The sequence below is a fragment of the Triticum aestivum genome, chromosome 6B, assembly GCF_018294505.1.
Source record: "Triticum aestivum cultivar Chinese Spring chromosome 6B, IWGSC CS RefSeq v2.1, whole genome shotgun sequence".
Taxonomy (NCBI): Eukaryota; Viridiplantae; Streptophyta; class Magnoliopsida; order Poales; family Poaceae; genus Triticum; species Triticum aestivum.
In genome coordinates this window covers 655,682,570-655,692,379 of record NC_057810.1, presented here as the reverse complement: position 1 = coordinate 655,692,379, position 9,810 = coordinate 655,682,570, and the positions used below count along the sequence as shown (strand labels likewise).

Here is a 9,810-nt window from a genome sequence, read left to right as displayed (position 1 = left end):
AAATTGAAAATCACAAACAATTTTCACATTCATGAATTTTTTTAAAATCACAAAAAAAATTGAATTTCATAAACTTTTTTGAAAATAGAGCAATTTTCAAATTCCTACATTTTTCAAATATGCGAACCTTTTTGAAATCGCAAACATTTAATGAAATTCATATACATTTTTTGAATTCATAAATATTTTTAAAAAAATTGAACAAGTTTCAAACTTGCAAAAAAAATCACACTCATAGACATTTTTTCATTCCACAATGTTTTTTGAAATTCATGATTTTATAATTCAAGAATGTTTCTCGAAATTGCAAACAGTTTTTTAGTTCAAGAACATTTTGCAGACTGCCGAACACATTTTGAAACATTTTTCAAAACATGAATATTTTTTTTCAAAATTATGACTGTTTTTTGCAATTCAGTTTTAGTTTGAGAGCTCTTGGTAATCATATCGAGCTTCATTAGATGATCAAATGTAATATACACATGATGTAAATTTTATAGTGTTTGTGATTATATCTAATCCCTATTCTAGAGCCTTCTACAACATTCTCTCCCGTGCTATTTCATTGATGCAGGATTAACCTAACACTCATACTATACTTGGAACCAACACTTCACATTCTCTCGTCACCTTGATCACCTATGGCTATGGATAGAGCTAAGAGCTTTGGACATCATGTCGTTCTTGAGAAGAAATGGCTGTCAAATCTCAAATGTCACCGCACCCGCACCAACAACAAGGAGGAGATGTCTGCCAACAACCACTAGGGGATCGTGAGAGCAGGAGGCCACATCTCCCCATTCCCTTGGGAGGGACCCAACCTCCTGTGTGCATTGTCATGTTGCAATGAAATACGCTGAGAGTATGCTAGTTTATTCACCAGAACACACCCACAGACTTGACCAAGAGCCCATGTCTAGCTAAGCATAACAAGGACGCCATGTTATATAGAAACTTAAGTTGATGCACTATAAAATCCTGATGCATCCGAGTCCTAGTATGCCGGCAACATTGCAAAAGCAATTTCAACTGGGTGTGAAGCGCTGGACTCTACTCCTTGCTCGGCCCAACTTTGGAGAATGACTTATGACCATGTTCCATCTTTCTTCTCTCGTTAAGTAGAAGCACCCTATTCTCTCACCCTTGAATAAGCAGTACTATTAAGCAACAACCATGTTGTTATTAAGTTGGATCTGGTGTGAAGCCTCAATGCTTCTATGCATTTAATCTTGTTGGTTCTCTGCATTTTACTCTTGATATAAGTAGCCCACATGGGCATCCAGGACGTCGAAGTTGAAAGATCGTGTCATCTGAACCATGTTGATTTCGGAAGGAAACAAAATGATCATGAACAGAGCATGAGACCACAAAAGAACAACCAAATCTACCAACGCGCCACACTGCTCTACTGTTAGAACGATCATGACGTCAATGAGGTACAGAAAGTTCACTTGATTGAAGGGCTCGATCAGGCGATGGCCACCTGGACGGACTTGGTCTTCTTCTCGGGTGGCGGCTGCTTCTTCATGGTGACGGTGAGCACGTCGTTCTTGCAGCGCGTGGCCATGGCACCCGCATCCGGGTCCTACGGCAGCCGGAAATTGCGTATGAACAAACTCGGCGACGTGCAGCACTCCAGCCAGATGTAGCGGCAGTCCCCCTCCTCCTCCTCCTCCTGCTTCCGCTTCCCGTTGGGGCCGCCGCCGCTGCCGTTGTTGGCGCTCTTTTTTGAAAAGCACGGGTTCATAGTTCGAATCTCCCCTAGCGCTCTTTTTTTAAAGGGTTTACGGAAAATAAAACGTAAAATGGGCCGACCCAACACAGATGTGTATTGTGGGCTCGTTTGCAAAAAACGGATAAACAGGCGCACAAGGTGCCGTTTAGGAATTGCCAGATCTTATTCCCTGTGGGTCGGCGGATGCGGACAAAACGTACATCCACTCCACGCTAATGGCTTGTACCATTAGTCTGTTTCAGCGTTTTTCTGTCCGTTTTCCATTTTTATATATTTCTAAATCTGTAAACCTTTTAAAGAAATTGTGATTTTTTAAAGATCATTTCATGATTTTTGCAAAATCAAGAACAATTTTGAAATTCACATTGAAATGAAAACAGATGAATTTTTGAACTTGTATTTTTTTTAAATATGCAAACATTTAATGAACTTATGAATTGTTTTTAAACTTCATAAAAAATGAATTACAGATATTTTTTAACTCACGAATATTTTTTTAAAAAATGAACTAGTTTTGAACTCACGAACATTTTTCGAACTCGTATGGTGGAACGGGCCAATATGGTCTTTCATAATAAAAAGATAGACGGAATGGACATTTTTTAATTAACCAGTATTTTTTGAAATTCATGAACACTGTTCAAAATTCATGATTTTTTATTTTGATAGCAGTTTTCAAATTGCAAACAGGGTTTGAATACAAGAAACATTTGCGGACTCACGACCATGTTTTTGAAACATTTTGCAAATTCATGAACATTTTTTTCAAATTCATGAATATTTTTCTAAATACAATCTTAGGTTTGAGAATTTTCGGTAATCATATCAAGCTTCCTTAGATAATGTAGTGCTTGTATTTTCGAATTCTATCTAATATATTCTGGAGCCTTCTGCAACATTTTCTCCAGGGTTATTTCATTGATGCGGGATTGTAACATAAGCACACTCACAATATACTTGCAAGCAACACTTCACGTTCTCACGTCGACTTCACCACCTATAGATAGAGGTAGGAGCTTTGCACATCAATGTCGTATGGCTGTCAAATGTCACCACACCCGCGCCGACAACAAGGAAGAGATGTCTACCAACAGCAATTAGGGGATCGTGACAGCAGGAGACCACCTCTCCCCATTCTCCAAGGAGGGATCCAACCTACTGTCTACAGTGTCAGGTTCACTAAACTATGCCGAGAGTCTGGTCACTAGGACACACACCCACATACTTGACCAAGAGATCATGATGCTTCCAAGTCCTATGATGTGAACAACATTGCAAAAGCAAATCCAAGTCCTAGGATGTGAACAATTTTGCAAAAGCAACTCCAGGTGGCAATGAAGCTCTAGACTCTACTCCTTGCTCGGCTCAGGTTTGAAGAATGACTAATAGCCCTGTTCCATCTTTCTTCTCACGGTTAAATAGAACCCACTATTATCTCACCCTTGAATAGAAGTACTATCACATTTGCTCGGATCTGTTGTGAAGCAACAACTATGCTGCCTTTAATTGAGCAAATAATGACAGTAGGAGAGGCTCCTTCTGACTTTATATTAAATAAGTATAGTGATCGCAAAGGATTACATGCAGAGTTTACTCACATCCCTCAAAGAAATGCACCACACATCAATGTGTCTATGCATTTAATCTTGTTGTTCTGCGCATTATACTCCTGACATAAGGATCACATGGGCATTCATGAAGTCTTGAGCTTCCTCATAATCGTTTTGAGTTTCTTTCAATTATTACACTGAAGATTTCCTTTATTTTGGATTTCTTTACATCATGACACTTGAGAGAATAGAGAACAGACTTAATTTGGTACATCGTTGAACTCATAGTAAGAGAGAGGAGTTGACTCACCATGCCTTGTAAAGTCCGAACGGTGTAGATTGCTGAACAAAACAAAGATACTTTTCCATTTTCTATTGCGATTACATGAAAACCTATGAATCGTGATACTAAATCTAGGCATGTGGCTACTTTCGATCAAGCAGAATCCAGGCATGCGGCTGCTTTCTGTCAAGTGGGGAAGATACATGTAGAGATAGGGAAATTCTTTTCTAAGCCCGGGCTCATCTGCACCTGTGTTGAATAAAAAAATCAAAACATATACTAGAAAAATTCAAAAAATTCCAGATTTTTTTCCCATGGTAGACAACTTGATACGTGAGGTCCGCCCCAAATTTCAAATGATTTGGACAACTGAGCAACTCTCGGCAAAAAAGACAAATTCGGGATTTGTAAAACAGTTTACTGTTCATGTACTGTTTTGACTCGATTTGTCTTTTTTGTTGAGAGCTACTCAGATGTCCAAATGAGCTAATATTTGGAACGAACCTCACGCAATAAATTTTCTACCATGGGGAAACAATTTGAATTTTTCTTGAATTTTTCTAGTATTTATTTTGAATTTTTTTCTGACCGGGTGCAGATGAGCCTGGGCACCGAATCGCTGCACTCGCAGAGATACGACAACTAACAGTTTGCGCTATGTAGTTCAATTCATCACAAGATTCACAAAACACGACCACAAGTCCACAAGTACTCAACTAGCACACCTAACCTCAGGCCAAATCACCAATAGAGCACGCGGCCACAAGAGAACACCCCAACCTACCATACTCGCCACACTACTCTACTGCTCAGGATGGTGTGCGCAGTGTAAGAGCAAACCCTATAAGTGACGTGGTGTGCGCAGTGTAAGAGCAAACCCTATAAGTGACGCTATAGGCGCCAAGTAGGAATTGGCTTCAAAAGGAGATCATGTTGGATCACAGATCTTATTTCTTGCGGGTCTAGGGATACAAACGAAGTGGGCACCCACGCCGTGCTAATGGACCGCCCCATTAGTCTGTTCGGTGTTTACTTTTTTTTCTTTTATCCTTTTCAGATTCACAAACTTTCTAAAATAATGTGGTTTTTTGAAAATCACAAACAATTTTTAATCATGATTTTTAAAAAAATCGGAGACAATTTAGAATTTCATAAAAATAGATCATTTGAAATTCGTAATTTTTAAAATATGTAAACATTTTATAAGTCGCGATCAATTTTTGAAATACAGAACATTTTTAAAAAAATTACAAACATTTTTTACTAACAAACATTTTTTGAATTAGTGAATATTTGTTACAAAATTGAACAAGTTTCAAACTCACAAAATTTCTCAAATTCATAAACATTTTTTGAATTCATAAAAAAATTGCAAACATTTTTTGAATTTGTGATTTCTTAATTTGAGAACCTTTTTGGATTCAAGAACATTTTGCAGACTCGCGGACAGTTTTTGAAACATTTTTCAGAGCTCTCGATAATCATATCGAGGTTCCTTGGATGAACAAATGTAATATACGACATTCTCTCTGGTGCTATTTCGTTGCAGAATCGTAACCTAACCACAGTCACACTATACTTGCAAACAACACTTCACCTGTGGATAGAGTTAGGAGCTTTGGATATCATGCCATCTTTTAGAGGAAATGACTTCAAATGTCATCGCACTCACACCAACAATAAGCAGAAGGGCATGTTTGCCAATAGCAACTAGGGGATCGTGAGAGCAGGAGACCACCTAACCCAATACTCCAAGACGGACCCAACTTACTGTGTGTGTTGTGTCATATGCTGCAAAACAAAAAGCTGAGAGTATGCTAGTCTAGTTACTAGCACACACCCGCATACTTGACCAAGTGACCATGTCTGGCTGACCATCACAAGGAAACCCCGTTATGTACAAACTCAAGTTGATGCACACTTAAATCCCGATGCTTCCAAGTCCTAGGATATCGACAACATTGCAAAAGCAATTCCAACTAGGTGTAAAGCGCTCGACTCTGCTCCTTGCTCGGCCTACGTTTGAAGAATGACTAATGACCATGTTCCATCTTTCTTCTCGCGTTAAATAGAAGCACACTATTCTTTCACCCTTGAATATCAGTACTGTTACATTATCTCAGATCTAATGTGAAGCAACAACCATGTTGCTATTAACTTGGGTCTGGTGTGAAGCATCAATGCTTCTATGCATTTAATCTTGTTGGTTTTGTGCATTACTCCTCACATAAGGAGCACATGTGCATCCTTGATGTCTTGAGCTCCCTTGTAATCGTTTTGAGTTTCTTTCATTACATTGAAGATTCCCTTTGTTTTGAATTTCTTTAGATCATGACACTTGAGATCCTTTCCTTGCTAACCGGTGGAACTTACAGAGAACAGAGGTAGTACTGAGTCACATACGAAACAAAGTTCACATTCTATTTCCTGCTGAGATTACGTGAAACGCGTATGAATCCTAATACTGAATCCAGGCATGAGGCTGCTTTCAATCAAGCGGGTAGCAAGATTCCCAGAAGACGACCACAACTAGCAAACCTAATCTCGGGCCAGATCACGAACAGAGCATGCGACCACAAAAGAACACCCTAATCTACTAGACTCGACACACTACTCTTAGTGCTACACTGATCACTGATGACAAGCGCCGATGTGGTCTCGCGTGACTGAAGGGATCGATCAGGAGATGGCAACCTAGATGAACTTGGTCTTCTTTTTTGACGGAGGTGGATTCTTGACGGTGACGGTGAGCATGCCATTCTCGTAGCGTGCGGCCACCGCTCCCGCTTCCACGTCCTTCGGCGACCGGAACTTGCGCACGACCGACCGCAGCGATGCACGGCGCTCCAGTCGAATGTAGTGGCAGTCACCCTCCTCCTCCTCCCACTTTCGCTTCCCATTGGCGCTCTTCATCACCAGCACGTTGTCGCCCATCAGTCACCTGTCCAAGGAACATGAGTACATGCCCAAATTTTAGTTCATTGGTGATGTTGAATTGAGATCGGTCCAAGAAGAAACGGGGGAGACCATGGCGTGGTGCAGCTCGTAGCTTGATGTCGTACTTGGAAATCCCGGGGACGTCTAGAAGGAAGGCATAGTTGCCGGGAGTCTCCACGATATCCATGAGTGCGCCACGACCGCCACTGCAATGTGCGTGTGATATTGACCGTGCCCTAGCCTGTGTGCGGCATGGTGGTGGGCGTGGTCTCGGTGGTCGGCGTCCCTGGTTGCGAGGCAGTCGAGTACCTCCGGCAGGTGGACGAGGCCGGCCTCGGCAGGGCCGAACAACAGCTCAACCATTGCTTCTCCTTCTTGTTCCTTGATTGGTTCCTCGGTGCGTGTGTGGGAACTGGTAAGGGACGGTGCGACTCGGACTCGAAAGATCGATGGATTGGATGGATTCTTCAAAACCATCGTGCGTTGAAACCTTGTCAAACGAATATTCGACAAGAAAATTCTTGCCCTACAAATCGGTTGGGGATGAGATTATGAAAAACTTAATTCCACCTTCCAATAAATAGACATATCACATCATGTGTCTTTTTTATTTGTGTCATGTCCATACGCCCAGCAACAAAATGGTTCCGCCAAGCGTAAACACCACCACCCTGTACTTGTTGACTTCTTGTGGCTTAGGATGTGCCATTCTTAAGGAGGACCGATGGCACCGTGCTCGATCAAGCCACGACGCCAAGGAGGGTCTAGAGAGTGACCACATGGGGGCTCATTACAGTAGGATGCCACCTCTCCCACCAGCAGAGCTTCAACGTTTGGAGCACGTTCCAAAGTATTCTAGTTTGATGAGCACCACATCATTGCCAAAGAGTCCATCTATATTTTTTCGTGAATACGCAAAACTTGCGTATCATTCCATTGATAGAAGGATAAGAATGAGTACATCGAGGGATACAACACATGACACAAACACAGATAGGCGTGAACATGATGCCCGAAGCAAAGAGACAAGGGATGCTCAGCCCGAACAGAGGATACATCACAACTAAACCTACCATTCCCGAACCAAGAGTGGCAATGCCAGACCAACAAGAATTACATCATCTCTCGAGCTGAAACCGGGGATACTACAAGTGAGAAAGATGGCACCTTCAATAAGAAAGACTACACTAAGAGCCGTCACCATCCGGTCTGGAGGAACCGGACCTAGGGTTTCCTCTAAGCTCGAAGAGGGGTGCAGCTGGAAGCCTTGGCCACGCCTCCAAGAAGGAAACGACACCCATGGCCGCCGCCGTTGCTAGCACCGGCAAGCTAAGCAGGGATCTCTCCCTGGCCTGAAGCTGAGCAATACCATAGCCACCGAATTAGGATTCAAAAACGAGGAAGCCAAAGTTAGTTGGAACCACCATGCCGAAAGGGAGTCCATCTTTAGCTGGCCATCTTAGTTATGCTTATCTGTGTACAAACTTGAGTCAATGTAGTAATCAATCCTGATGCTTCCGACTCTTAGGATGTCAATGGGCTTGAACAGTGTCGTGGTACTAAGTCTGATAGTAAGTATAAGGGGTACATATGGAGAGGAAAGGTCCTAGCTACGGCAAGGTTGTACGCAAGTGTTTACGAGTTCAGGCCCCTCTCGTAGGAGGTAAAAGCCCTACGTCTTGGAGCCCGGGGGCGGTCGACTGGAATGTATGAATGTGTGTGTGTTACAGGGGGTGCGAACCCTTGTCCCAGAGGAGGGGGGTGGCTTATATAGAGTTCTCCAGGACCCCAGCCATCCCCCGTTACAGAGGGTTGGATGTACATAAAGATTGAGGTGTTACTAGTAACGCCCGCCTTAAGTGCCTTTAATGACCTTAAAGACTACGGAGTGAATGCTCGCCCGTTGCTGTTCTGAGTGACTTCTGGTCTTCAGTAGGTCGACTGGTTCATTGTATGGTCGAGTGGTTGACCTGTCATGTGACTTCGGGAATGAGGGGTACCCGAGTGGTTCATTGGTCGAGTGGATTGTAGTCGACACCTTTACCCTTTGTTGTCTCTTGAGCTTCTTTGCTTCTAGGGTAGTGACCTTGGGTAGGGCGTATAGGTCAGGCTTGTGACCCTACCCTAGGTCTGTATCCTCATCATTATCCCCCGAATGGATTAAGGTCTGAGTGGAAAGAAGGTTAAAGTTGATCTTGCTCCGACCCTTGCGCTTCACGAGTATTTTACGCAGGATGGAAGACTCATGTTAGAACTTCAGCTTCGATTCAGTCGCCTTGATCGATTCAGAAAGTCGCTGAGTGAATTTGTAACATCATCTGTCGAGTGTTGTTTCGGGGTGCAGAATCTTTGGCGCGATTGGTTGAAGTGTATCCCGGATCTCACGGGATTCAAAATTTCGGGGAAGCGCGCGGGACGGAGCGTGTCGAGGTAAGCGCGATGGATAGACAGGAGTGCCTCAATCTCCATGCCACCTTTTTCACCACGTACCCAGCGTGTGACTGTTGCGGGATTTGACAGGATCGCTTGGGCCCACGCGTCAACCACTCGGAAGTGGGCCTTTATAAGGTGATGGAGCCGAGGCGCTTGCACTGTGCTCGTCCATTTTCTCCTCTCTTCCTCTGCTTCTCCACTGCATCCCGCTCCTCCGCTCTCACCGCCGCTCCGCCACCATGGTGAAGGACAAGACGGCAGCGCTGGAACGCGCGAAGAAGGCGATGGGGGCGGTGAAAGGCAAGAAGCAGAATCGTGGGTCGTCGTCGTGCTCGGCGCTACCGCCGGGTTGGATCCAAGGCGATTGGATCCGGTCTTCGCTCCGGCAGGAAGATCTGGACGAACTGGTGGAGTCCTGGTTGATCGCCAAGGGCGCTGCAAGGTTGCCGGAGGGGGAGGCGGAGCCGCAGTAGCGACCGGGTGAGTGTGTTCTGCTCGCCACCCATGTCGAACGGGGCTTCTAGCTTCCTTCGCACCCCTTTTTCTGGGGTTTCTTGAACTTCTTCGGCGCCCAACTCCATCACTTTTCTCCCAATACCATCACATATCTTGCTGCATTCGTGTCCATGTGCGAGAATTTTCTGGGGTGTCGACCGCACTGGGGTCTTTTCAAGCACATTTTCACCATCCGTTCTCAGTCTGTGAAGAAAGCAAACACGAGTGACGAGAAAACACATGTCATTCAGATGTGTGGGGGTTTGGGTATCTAGAAGAGGCAGAGGAGCTCTTTCCCTTCCATGACTCTTCCTGAATCAGTCAGGGGCTGGCAGTCGACCTGGTTCTACTGCCAGGACCTCGCAACTCCAGGCCAG

At 43.9% G+C, this 9,810-nt stretch overlaps 1 pseudogene; it reads right to left on the bottom strand.

Annotated features, from left to right (window-relative positions):
• Nucleotides 1-1,315: 1,315 nt before the first annotated feature.
• On the bottom strand, nt 1,316-6,868 carry LOC123134727 (18.6 kDa class III heat shock protein-like; annotated as a pseudogene).
• Nucleotides 6,869-9,810: the final 2,942 nt, after the last annotated feature.